At 48.4% G+C, this 13,488-nt stretch overlaps 2 non-coding genes across 2 annotated transcripts; both read right to left on the bottom strand.

Annotated features, from left to right (window-relative positions):
- Window positions 1-5,465: 5,465 nt before the first annotated feature.
- On the bottom strand, window positions 5,466-5,653 carry LOC117418685 (U2 spliceosomal RNA). Its single transcript, XR_004662275.2, has one exon. It is a non-coding gene; the product is annotated as a U2 spliceosomal RNA (small nuclear RNA).
- Window positions 5,654-12,782: 7,129 nt separating this feature from the next.
- LOC117968071 (U2 spliceosomal RNA) lies at window positions 12,783-12,964 on the bottom strand. The gene has a single exon (XR_004662220.2). It is a non-coding gene; the product is annotated as a U2 spliceosomal RNA (small nuclear RNA).
- Between the last annotated feature and the right edge of the window lie 524 nt (window positions 12,965-13,488).

Here is a 13,488-nt window from a genome sequence, read left to right as displayed (position 1 = left end):
TAATATGTTCTTTCACAATCACTGTGATTGTATTACATTGATTTCAATATGCGGCTAAAGAAGCTGCTCTGGTGTTTAAGGAGTAAGTGTTTACAACCTCTTTTCTGCAGCTGAAACACCGTATGAGTATTTAATTACAATATTTAGTAACACTTAAGAACGGGCATGTGCGAGAAATTCACAAACAGAAATTGCTAAAATGGTTCAAAAGACTGATTTGCGGTTCTAGTGTTAACAGATTTGGATCCTTTAGATTATCTAACCCCTTTAGTTGTATGTTACTCCATGTCTCCTGTGCTATTCGACTGTACTCTGAGTCAGGAATACTTTGACACTTTTGTATAGCTTATGATCCATACAGATTTCCACCTCCGTGCATGCTGTGGTGTGTGCAAGAGTCTTAAACTGGATGCGAGCGGTGATTGGGAGCCAGTGGAGTGAGTGGAGCAGTAGAGTTGCGTGCGAGAAGCAAGGCACAGAGAACAGCAGGCGAGCAGCAGAGTTCTGGATGAGCTGGAGCGGACAGGTGGCAAATGCTGGGAGGCTAGTCAGGAGGGAGTTGCAGTAGTGTAAGCGGGAGAGTACCAGGAGCTGGGTGGCGTAGTTGGTGAGGAAAGGTCGGATTCTTTTGTACGTTGCTCAGGAAGAAAATCGGCAAGTGCGTGCCAGAGTGAATGTGCTGGGAATAAGAGGCAGGGTTCCAGGGTGATTGTGAGTCTTAGCTGAGGAGGAAGGAGAGAGTGTGGTAGATTCCAGAGGAATGGAGATGGAGATCAGAGGAGGGAAAGAAAAGGAGGGGAGGGGGGGGGAGAAAAAAAAAACTTAACCGCAAATTTTAAAACGGCAAGTCTTAAGAGCGTACAGCGTACCAAAAAAACCACATGTAATCGACATCTTTTTAAACCCCCCGGCTACAAAACACAGGAGGAAAAATAATAGCCTTACCTATGGTAAGCCGACAGGGCCAAAAAACAAGGAAAGCGCAGCAGTAATTAGTACTAAATCTCAGCAAGGCAATACCAGAGACACAGAACTGCTACCAAACGATTAGATTAGAAAGATAAACTAAATAAACATAGTATTAGTTTATTACAAAGTATCCATTGTATACAATATTCACTGTTGAAAAATAAAGGGAGTATCCATATAGTACAATATCAGCAACTAGAATATAAGATGACATAACCTAGCCAGGTCTTCTGCAATTCATTTAAGAATTAAGCAGGTGTTGCGCTTTTTGCAACACATGTGGCAGTCGCCACAACTGTTCCTATGTATTTTGTTTAGTTTCTCTCCTTACTCTCCCGTTCCTCCTCCGAACACCCACACCCTGAAGTGCAGAGAGCTGCAGGTTTATATGCAGGTGACAATCTCCCGATTTTTAGCAACAAATTTATCACAAATTTAACAGATAAAGCGGTGGATAATGCGGTCCACCACTTTTTTGGTGGTCCTGTCTAGGGGAAAAGATTTTTCCTACATAAGATAGGATGGGGAACAGTATAGACTTGGTTATTAATACTCTACCCATCATTGTTAAGGATCTTGTGCTCCATCCGCCAATCTTTTTATGGACCTGGTTAATGGCCGTCGTCCAGCTCTGGGCCCCTGAGCTATTCTCGAAGATGAGGCCCAGAATCTTGATTTTTGTCCTTTTTTTTGGCAGGGTACGTGTCCGACAGTTCCCTATCTACCTGCCAATTTTTAGACACGTAGACTTCGCTCTTGGACTTATTAATCACTGCCCCGGTCGTCGTACAGTACTTCTCAAGGCTATTGCTAATCCGAGGTACCGACAATGTGTTGGTGCAAATTAGTGACACATCGTCCATATATGTTGTTTTGACCTGGACCCCATTGGATCCAGGCAGCTGGAAACCAGTTATATTGGTATCCCTACGGACTGCCTGCAGGAGGGGTTCAATGCACACGCCATATAGTAGTGGGGATAGTGAGCAACCCTGTCTGACCCCTGACTGGATAGATATTTTACCAGTCAGGTGTCTGTTCACCAAGACACGGGTACTAATGTTTATATGTAAATATATTTGGCCCTCCCTTTCTTTTGCTTTCCTCTTGCCTGCTGCTATGAAATAACCCTTAGTTCTCATTTTGACCATCTCTCACCACACTATAGGGGAGTTGAATAGGTCACACAAAGTGGTCCACTCGACAAGCCTGCTGTTATAGCCTGCAGCTATGGAGGGGTCGTAGAGTAAGGAAGTGTTTCATTTCCTAACCCTTGACCCCATCTGGGAGGCCTGAGGGACCTGCAGTGTTACCTGCAGGAGCCTATGGTCAGAGAAGATGGCCAGGGTGTCTACTGCCGTCTTCGTAAGAGAGCTGGTATGCAGGACGAGATTAATGCGGGAGAAGGAGGTCCCAGATGAGCTCACCCAGGTAAAGGGAGGCACCAGGTCCTTACCTGCATCACACAGGGAGAAATCAGATATTACAGAGGACAAAACTCTACTAGAGCGGTCGTTGCGTAGCCTGCTCCGGTCTACGTCCCTCAGAGCACAATTGAAGTCACCTGACACGATGACTGGTACGTTCCTCAGCAGGAGTGGACACAGCTGTGGAAAAAATTGAACTCTTTCGTTTTGGTTAGTGGGTGTGTAGACATTGACCAGTCTGAGGGGAGTGTTGTTGTATGTCACATCCACACTCAGAATTCTACCAGGTTCTTCCTCCTTGCTGCTGCGGGAGGTAATACATGGGTTTTTAAACAGGATACCTACTCAGTCGGCTCTGGCTATGTTGGAGCCCGACCAGAAGTAGTCCCCCAGGGTCCAACTCTCCTTCAGGTCCCTATAATCAGGGCTCGACGAAACACCACACTCCTGCAGAAAAATGATATCTGCTTTCAAGTTAGCTAGATAGTTTAGTACATCGAATCTTTTTTGTGTCTCTCTGATGCTCCTGACATTAACAGACACACATATCAGGGCCATCAGGGTAGCTAACAAAAAAAGGAGTCGCTGCATCCACCCCATAGCGACTATGATTGGGAGGTCAGGACACTCTTCCTACTCTTAGCTCTACGCTTGCTTCGAGGGGGCTTGGGCTTATTTGCAACTCCAATCACCCCTGAGAAGGTACTCACTGTTGCTTCGTCCAAGAAGGCACCGTCTTTGTATGCACAGTACGTGGAGTTGTTTGGGCTGTTCAACTCCCCACAAGGTAAGTCTGGTGGAACTTGCTCAGGGCCCCTCAGAACGTGTGGGTCAGCTTTGTCCTGGGGGGGTTATGACAGACAGCCTTCTTTGGCTGTTACCGTCTGTTGAATTGGAGCTGTTAGCCGACTTCTGGCTTACCGCGTCCAGGGGTATTCCCATGTCCTCCAGTGCTGTATCTAGGAGGACCTCTAGGGGGCCCCTGGTTTTGCCCATACAAGGGAGGGGGTCAAGGATGCTTTGAAGGGAGGCCCTTCGCTTGAAGAGGGTCATTGCTACCGAGGTACTGCTGGTCAGGGAAGGTGTTGACCCCGACCTCTCCCTCGGTGCATTAGTGAACACCTCTTCTGTGAGGTGTGCTAGGGTTTGTGTTAACGACTGGGAAGGCTGGCTGGGGATGCCCTGGCTGGCTGCTACCTGCCCACTAGGCGGCAGTGTAGCCGTCCCACTCGTCTCCGTCTCTGCCTGCGAGGGCAAGACTGGGGACTTTGTGTGGACATTAGCTGGTTTTGGATCTATGGGGGCCACCTGCAACTTGCTGTCTTTGATCTTTATCTTCTTTCTTTCCCCCCCCCCTCGTCTCTACCCTTTCTTTTCCCCACCCTCGGCTGGTTCTTCACTCCCTTCCCCTCCTTCTCACTCTCACTTTCACTGTCGCTTTCGCTTTCCTCCCCCACGGACTCAATCCTTATGGTGTCATAACGAGAGCCGAAGTTTAGTGCTGGTGCTGAGAGGGCCCTACTCAGGGGGGGGGGCGCTGCTGGGTCCGGGCTCCCTCCCTGCCTCGTGTTCTGTATCAGAGGAGCTACTGGAGGAGCTAGTGTACTCTCTCTCTGGGCTGGGGGAAGGGGTCCTTGTAAAACGGGACATGTCTCGGGTGAGGGGGGTGCTGGTGATGATGATGGTGCTGGAGTCTGGGTTTTTGATGCTGTTGGTGGTGATGTGGACTGATCTTTGTTACTTGCTCCCTCTTCCTGCTCAGGCTTGCTCTGGCCATGTTGGCATAGGAAGAGGGGCAGTCCTTAAACAGGTGCCCCTTCTTTCCACACAAATTACACTGCCTCTCTTCTCTGCAGTGGCTGGTCTTGTTGGGGGCGCCGCAGTTCCTGCACTTGACTACAGTACATGCGGCCGCCAGGTGTCCTAATTCCACACATTTCCTGCAGAGTTTTGGCATCCCATTATAAAATACCAGCCCTCTGTTGGGCCCTAACACTATGGAGTTTGGAATGTGGCGGACGTCTGGGTTGTCTCTCTCTACGGAAAAGAGACAACATAAGCAGCAAATCTGGGCAGTTGAAGGAACTATTACTTTAGTCCCTGAGGAGATGGTCGCCTCGCAAGAGGGAACCCCTCCCCAGGTGAACGGTGTCCTTCCCTGGCGGAGTAGGGGGCGCTGCTTGGCACTGAGACCACGTAGGAAGAATCGTGGCTGTGACGCCTCCTCGGGGTCCGGGGACGCCCTCTGCAACTCCCAGATGGCGCCCTCTGCTGGGCACCGGCTGCTCTCTCGGTCTGGATCTCGATTACAATGAAGGGCTGGGGATGAGGTCGTCTAGGTCATCAAAGGGTCCTCAAAGGTCGTCTGGATGGTAGGTCCTCCTTCTCTCGAACTCCAGGAACGTCTGGAAAAGCCGGAACCGCCTGAAAAAGAAAAACTGCTCTCAACAGTCAACAAAATCTTGAAAGACCCTCGGCCTGGATTGGGCAAGCCAAAACCAGACTGAGCATTAGTCTTCCAAAAAGTTGCCGAGCTGAAGAAAAGCCAGTCAAAAATAAAAAAAATTCTGTTCCTCCTCACCCGAACAAACCCCTCACAGACCCTCGGAGGGAGCGGGCAATGCCACTACCCTCTAAGCCTTAGTCCTTAGAAAGATTTATTCGAACTGAAGAGAAGCCAGAGTGTGGCTTTACTGGCAGCCCAGCCCTTCGAGGCCTTCTCTACCCGGCGGCAAGGCCAAACAAAACAAAACGGGGAACTCTTCCCAAAACGCAAGTGCCGTTCGGTCCCGGCAAAGAGGCGCTTTGCTGCTGCCGCCTTGAAAGCGAGGGCTCCTTGCCCCACTAAACAGCTCCGTTTCTGCTTTACTGCAGCGCTCATCCTCCTCCCACGAGCGCAAGGGCTTTTGGGTACACTGGCCTGCTGCGTGAGCAGAGCAGACTGTCCATCAGTTAGGTAGACCTGTCTGCCTGCCTTATTTGAAACAAACAAACAAAAAGAGCGGGAAAAAATACAACCCAGAAAAAGGGAGAGGGAGAGGCTGTCTCTCTCTTTCTTTTTTGACCTTTCTTGTGCGCACCGTTCCCGGAGATACTGCAATACCGGGTCGATGCGTGGAGTGGACGGAGCAAGCCCCGGTTCCATCTCCTGCTTCCAAAAATCAATTTAATATAGACGGGTCCCCCTATGGGGGACGTATCAGATATTAAACTGATAAGAACAGATTTTTTTTTTTTTTTAATATAATAAATTTTAATCAAATACTCAAATACATCACTCTCAATTAATACAACAATCATATTCATCTCTAATCAAATACTCAAACACAATTTCTCAAAAACAATACATCAAAATCATCATTTTCATCTCAAACTATAACTTAGTCTTTTTTCTCACTTCTTTTGTCTTTCTTCACGTAGCTCCAAACGTTCTTGCAGTAATCCTCAGACTTAAGTCATGTCATAAATTCCTCTTATCTGGAAATCTTTTAGGCAGAAAACTTCTCCAAAGCTCATCTTCAGTCCTTCCAACAGCACTCGGTTGACAAAATCCTTCCTGGACATAACCGGAACTCCTTCTTTTCTCACCATCCTGATTGTATTCCTCAGCCGACACCCCGGAGGTTTAAAAGCAATTCCTGCAGACGTCGCCATCCCTTCGCCTTCTCTTTCACCTGACCGACCAGCACTGCGGTCACGCCACATATACTGATCTGAGCCAAGAGGCCAAGAAGCGATGCCCACAATTGTTTTGCCCAAACGCCCCGGGTGCAGCCCGGAGCTGCCAGGGTACTTGCTTCTTGGACTGAGGGGGAAAAACGGGAAAAAGAAAAAAAAAAAAAAGGTGCCAGGCTCTAATTATTAACACGGCCGCAGCTGCTGTGCTCGTTCTGCTTTTAAACCCGTGTCGAGCCCCACCCCGAGGGGCAGGGCTAGCCAAAAATTGCATTGAACTCATAAATGCTCCTCTCCACGGAAATCTTTAGTAAAATACTCTTATTGAGAATTTACATTTTTTACATTTACACCCATTCGTTTTTTCATTCATGTTACATTTCTTTTAAAGATGACATTCATGCATACAGACATACATTTTGTTTTAAAAGCATTTAAAATACATTTAAAAACAGCAAGACAATCGTGCTTTGTACATGGTTAAAACAGACACAGATTAAAATCAACATGAAAAAAACCTGTGCTGCTTTAACCCTTTGCGGTCCATTGTCGGACTGGGTCCGACATTGCAATTATTCCTCACAGGTCCTTTGTCGGACTGGGTCCGACATCATTATAGCAACGCAATAAACGGGTGTTTAGTCGTTTTTTCTCCGGAAAAAGCCGAGAAAACCATTTAATTGCCGAGTGGTAGCGACAGGAGCCGAGACAAGTCGGAAAAAAAAAAAAAAAAAAAAAAAAGGCGTATTTCATGAATAGTCATACATGGTATCAGGTATCAGATAATGGGCGTCCATAATAAACAAGCTGGCTAAGTGCGTCAGCGCACTGAGACTATCATGGACATTTGCAGAGCTTTTTTCAGATGTTATAGTAATAAAATAATGACTTTGATCGCATTATTGAGGAGTTTGGTGATAAAACGAGTGATCTGGAGATGATCGATCGGTATGTACGACTATTATTATTATTATTATTTATTTCTTACACAGCTGAACGCTATAGCAAACAAAAGGCTGGGGAGGGGCTGGAGATGCCTAGTGTGTGCTTTGTTGATATGCAGGGCCATTTAAACCCGTTTGACTGTGAAAAAAAATACTTTTAAACAGCGCGTATAAAATTAACTGCGCGTGTGAAAATTAATTATTCCTGGCGTGCCTGACGCGCGATTAATAAATGGACCGCAAAGGGTTAAAAAGTGACTAGAAAAAAAGAACCATCTATAAAAAACCAGTGCTTGTGAGGGCAGGGGAGTGCTCTCTAAAAAGGTTCAAAAGTGAACATAAAACGGAACAATAAAACTATATTACTAAAACAGGGAAAGGGGAAAAGGGACAGTGTGTAAAACAGTGAGTTAAAATTCAAAAATTTTAAAACACTTAAAATGTAACTTTTAATAGTTTACATTAAAAATCTTAAAGATACATAAAACAAAACCAAATCAAATAAAACATTCAAAATAAATCAAATAAAAATCCATAAAACTGAAACAAAAAGACTACATAAAACCAGGGCACCGTTCAAAAACGGCCATGCCAGCTAAAAAGGGCGGAATGCTGGCATGACAAAATAAATAAAAGGCTTAGCGGTGCCCCGTAGTCCCGCTCCTAGGAGCTAGCGGTTCCAGTTTTTTCCTTTATTCCATCTTCACGTCCTGAAGTCCGGCGATCCTCCACTCCGCGTAGGCCTTGTCCTTCCCGAGGGTCCGGATGTCCAGAATTACAAAGTCCTTGATAAGAGTTTGTGCCCTTCTGGTCGTGGTGATAGTGTCTAGCTCCTGCTTGTGATAGACACAGACGTTACGGCCTTCCCACAGGATCTGCTTGACAACATTGATGACACGCCAAACGCACTTGGCTGTGCTGGTAGCGATTCCTCCCGCAGGCCCACAGAGCACAGTCTCAGCGGTCATCTTGGCCGTGTCAGCAAACCTGTTTAGGAAGATGGAGACAGAGAGCCAGACACTGCCAGCCACATCACACTCCCAGAAGATATGGGCTGGTGTTTCTCTCTTGCGGCACTTTGCATAGGGGCATGTTTCTACTTGGGCTAGTCCCCTCCTGAACATGAACGCTCGAGTGGGGAGTGCACTGTGGACGGTGTTCCATGCTATATCCTTCTGGACATTACTGAGGCAGCTGTGAGACATTCTCCCTGATTTTTTTGGCTTTGGGTGAGGGAGAAAGCAGCTACTTTTTTCAATTTCCTGGGAACCGGCAAGATATTTAGTTACAGCCTTGTATCCCAGGAGGCCAATTTTGCTTTATCGAAGCCCAATTTATATATAGTGTCCCTTAAAGTTCAATACAAGGGGGGGGAGGGGGAGGGGGAGGGGGAGGGGGTCCCAGGAGTACGGCACAGTGTTGTCAATAGTGCAGAGGCCCAAGGCCCTGAGAGACAGGTGGCAAAATAGAAACGATTCATGTAACATACCTTCCTGTCCAGGGCCTGGATGATCTTGATAGTTTGTGTGAGCCCCTGCACTCGGGTGAGCTGCACAATGTCCGGGACCCCCTTACCTCCCTTCTTGTCGGCTTTACTCAAGGTGGCTCGCTTTACCCTCTCCATCTTGCTGCCCCAGATAAAGCGGTGGATAATGCGGTCCACCACTTTTTTGGTGGTCCTCTCTGGGGGAAAGATTTTTCCTACATAAGAGAGGATGGGGAACAGTATAGACTTGGTTATTAATACTCTACCCGTCATTGTTAAGGATCTTGTGCTCCATCCGCCAATCTTTTTACGGACCTGGTTAATGGCCGCCGTCCAGCTCTGGGCCCCCGAGCTATTGTTCTCTCAAATGAGGCCCAGAATCTTGATTTTGTCGTTTTTGACAGGGTACATGTCCGACAGTTCCCTATCTACCTGCCAATTTTTAGACACGTAGACTTCACTCTTGGACTTATTAATCACTGCCCCGGTCGCCGTGCAGTACTTCTCAAGGATATTACTAATCCGAGGTACCGACGATGTGTTGGTGCAAATGAGTGACACATCGTCCATATATGCTGTTGTTTTGACCTGGACCCCGTTGGATCCAGGCAGCTGGAAACCAGTTATATTGGTATCCCTACGAATTGCCTGCAGGAGGGGTTCAATGCACACGACATATAGCAGTGGGGATAGTGGGCAACCCTGTCTGACCCCTGACTGGATAGATATTTTACCAGTCAGGTGTCTGTTCACCAAGACTCGGGTACTAATGTTTTGTATAGATAGTTTTAACCCACTCCCTAAGTCCAGGAGCGAATTTCATCTGGTCCATCACTTTGTACATATATTCATGGCTTACCCTATCGAACGCCTTCTCCTGGTCAAGGTTGAACAGGCAGAGGGGATGGTTCCGTTCTCTAGAATAAGCCAGAATGTCCCTTGTTAACATTAAAATATCGGTGATGGACCTCCCTGGGACGCCACAAGCCTGGTCGGGGCCAATGACCAAAGGGAGGTGTACTTGTAGCCGGAGCATCAGAGCTTTGGCTAGTATCTTGTAATCCACGCAAAGGAGGCTGATTGGGCGCCAATTCTGTAGATCTTTAACTTCCCCTTTCTTATGAAGGAGAGTAATTACACTCTCCCGCATAGAAGGGCCCAACCGCTTCTCCCTGTAGACCGCTCTGTAGACCTCCGCTAAATGGACTTTTAGCGTGTCCCAAAAAAGATGGTAATACTCACCCGGGATGCCATCTGGACCTGGCGTCTTACCGGTGTTCATGGTCTTAACCGCCTGGGTGAGCTCCTCCAGCGTGAGTTCTGGGTCCTTATCCTCCTCCTCGTCGTCCCGCACTGAGTCAGGCTCCAACTGGCTCAGGAACCACTCTATCAGGGTGTCATCTGTAGATTTGATGTTATACAGGTCCTTATAGAAGTTCTCTACCACTTTTTTCACTCCCTCACTATCCTCTACTATCCTCCCCCTGCTGTCGAGCATGGAGGACATCAAGTGCCGCTTCTCCCTCGTTTTCTGGAAGAAGAAGCGAGTACACTTTTCGTCTTCCTCCATTTTTTGCACTTTTGCATTGTGCATGACCTTTCGTTGTTCCTCCCTACAAAGCACTGAAAGATCTAGCTTGGTCTGGGCTATCTCGTCGCTTACAGGGAACCCCCGAAGCTGAAGCAGGCTCAGACGCTGGAGGGCAGCATTCAGGTATTTATATTTGGCCCTCCTTTCTTTTGCTTTCCTCTTGCCTGCTGCTATGAAATAACCCTTGGTTCTGATTTTGACCATCTCCCACCACTCTATAGGGGAGTTGAATAGGTCATGCAAAGTGGTCCACTCAACAAGCCTGCTCTTATAGGCTGCAGCTACGGAGGGGTCGTCGAGTAAGGAGGTGTTTAATTTCCAGACCCCTGACCCCATCTGGGAGGTCTGTGGGACCTGCAATGTTACCTGCAGGAGCCTATGGTCAGAGAAGAAGATGGCCTGGGTGTCTACTGCCGTCTTCGTAAGGGAGCTGGTATGCAGGATGAGATCTATACGGGAGAAGGAGGTCCCAGATGAGCTCACCCAGGTAAAGGGAGGCACCAGGTCCTTACCTGCATCACACAGGGAGAAATTGGATATTACGGAGGACAAAACTCTACTAGAGCGGTCGTTGCGTGGCCTGCTCCGGTCTACGTCCCTTAGAGCACAATTGAAGTCACCTGACACGATGACGGGTACGTTCCCCAGCAGGAGTGGACGCAAAAAATTGAACTCTTTTTCGTTTTGGTTAGTGGGTGCGTAGACATTGACCAGTCTGAGGGGAGTGCTGTTGTATGTCACATCCATGCTCAGAATTCTACCCGGTTCTACCTCCCTGCTGCTGCGGGAGGTAATAAATGAGTTTTTAAACAGGATACCTACTCCGTCGGCTTGGGCTTATTTGCAACTCCCATCACCCCTGAGAAGGTACTCACTGCTGCCTCGTCCAAGAAGGCACCGTCTTTGTATGCACAGTACGTGGAGTTGTTTGGGCTATTCAACTCCCCACAAGGTAAGTCTGGTGGAACTTGCTCAGGGCCCCTCGGAACGTGTGGGTCAGCTTTGTCCTGGGGGGGGGGGGGGTTATGACAGACAGCGTTCTTTGGCTGTTACCGTCTGTTGAATTGGAGCTGTTGGCAGACTTCTGGCTTACCGCGTCCAGGGGTATTCCCATGTCCTCCAGTGCTGTATCTAGGAGGACCTCTAGGGGGCCCCTGGTTTTGCCCATACAAGGGAGGGGGTCAAGGATGCTTTGAAGGGAGGCCCTTCGCTTGAAGAGGGTCATTGCTACCGAGGTACTGCTGATCAGGGAAGGTGTTGACCCCGACCTCTCCCTCGGTGCATTAGTGAACACCTCTTCTGCGAGGTGTGCTAGGGTTTGTGCCAACGACTGGGAAGGCTGACTGGGGATGCCCTGGCTGGCTGCTACCTGCCCACTAGGCGGCAGTGTAGCCGTCCCACTCGCCTCCGTCTCTGCCTGCGAGGGCAAGACTGGGGACTTTGTGTGGACATTAGCTGGTTTTGGATCTATGGGGGCCACCTGCAACTTGCTATCTTTGATCTTGATCTTCTTTCTACCCCCCCCCCCCCCCCCGTCTCTACCCTTTCTTTTCCCCACCCTCGGCTGGTTCTTCACTCCTTTCCCCTCACTCTCACTCTCACTTTCACTGTCGCTTTCGCTTTCCTCCCCCACGGACTCAATCCTTATGGTGTCATAACGAGAGCCGAAGGGGAGTGCTGGCGCTGAGAGGGCCCTACTCAGGAGTGGGGGTGCTGCTGGGTCCGGGCGCCCTCCCTGCCTCGTGTTCTGTATCAGAGGAGCTACTGGAGGAGCTAGTGGAGTAGCTATTGTACTCTCTCTCTGGGCTGGGGGAAGGGGTCCTTGTAAAACGGGACATGTCTCGGGTGAGGGGTGCTGGGCGCCGGCTGCTCTCTTGGTCTGGATCTCGATCACGATCAAGGGCTGGGGATGAGGTAGTCTAGGTCATCAAAGGGTTCTCAAAGGTCGTCTGGATGGTAGGTCCTCCTTCTCTCGAACTCCAGGAACGTCTGCAAAAGCCGGAACCGCCTGAAAAAGAAAAACTGCTCTCAACAGTCAACAAAATCTTGAAAGACCCTCGGCCTGGATTGGGCAAGCCAAAACCAGACTGACCATTGGTCTAACAAAACGTTGCCGAGCTTAAGAAAAGCCAATCAAAAATAAAAAAAGTCTGTTCCTCTTCCCTCGAACAAACCTCTCACAGACCCTCGGAGGGAGCGGGCAATGCCACTACCCTCTAAGCCTTAGTCCTTAAAGATTTATTCGAACTGAAGAGAAGCCAGAGTGTGGCTTTACTGGCAGCCCAGCCCTTCCGGCCGGCCCAAAGGCCTTCTCCTCTACCCGGCGGCAAGGCCAAACAAAACAAAACAGGGAACTCTTCCCAAAACGCAAGTGCCGTTCGGTCCCGGCAAAGGGGCGCTTTGCTGCTGCTGCCGCCTTGAAAGCGAGGGCTCCTTGCCCCACTAAACAGCTCCGTTTCTGCTTTACCGCTGCGCTCGTCCTCCTCCTCCCACGAGCGCAAGGCCTTCTGGGTACACTGGCCTGCTGCGTGAGCAGAGCAGACTGTCCATCACTTAGGCAGGCCTGCCTTCCTTATTTGGAACAAACAAACAAAAAACCAACAAAAAGAGCGGGAAAAAATACAACCCAGAAAGAGGGAGAGGCTGGCACTCCTCTCTTTCTCTCTCTCTCTCTCACTCTTTTTTGACCTTTCTTGTGCACCGTTCCCGGAGGTACTGCAATACCGGGTCGATGCGTGGAGTGGACGGAGCAAGCCCCGGTTCCATCTCCTGCTTCCAAAAATCAATTTAATATAGACGGGTCCCCCTATGCGGGACGTATCAGATATTAAACTGATAAGAACAGATTTTTTTTTAATAATGTAAAAAAAATACACACATACATAACTCACAAAACACACTCAAAAAAAAAAAAAAAAAAAAACTATAACCACAAAAGAACCACACTTATATACAATTCTTATACAATAAAAACACATTACATATCACATTACATATTCCCCTAATATATATATATAATATATGCACCAGAAACATAATCCCACATATAATCCCATCCATAAAACCTTTCTACAGGATAACATGTGCCCCTAACAATATGCCTATCCTACTTCTAATAAACAAGCAGCAAGATCTCATCCCACGCCAGTAGCCCACAGATCTCCGCGTCTCCATTCCTCAAGCCTCCATCTTCTCTTCATCTCTTGTCAGCCAAGTCGCAAAGCGTCTTTTAGGACATAGCTCTCCATCTGACTTTGTCCCATTTCAAGAATAGCCTGGGCAGGCAGGCTCACGCCCTTCACCACCAAACAGTTCCTTGCCTTCCAAATTGCATCACACAGACAGCGTATTAGGATCCACAGCATGCCCCACTGCACTTTGCTCAGTTTCTCTTGG

This window comes from Acipenser ruthenus, chromosome 13 (genome assembly GCF_902713425.1).
Source record: "Acipenser ruthenus chromosome 13, fAciRut3.2 maternal haplotype, whole genome shotgun sequence".
NCBI classification, from domain to species: domain Eukaryota; kingdom Metazoa; phylum Chordata; class Actinopteri; order Acipenseriformes; family Acipenseridae; genus Acipenser; species Acipenser ruthenus.
This window is presented reverse-complemented; position numbering and strand designations above follow the sequence as displayed.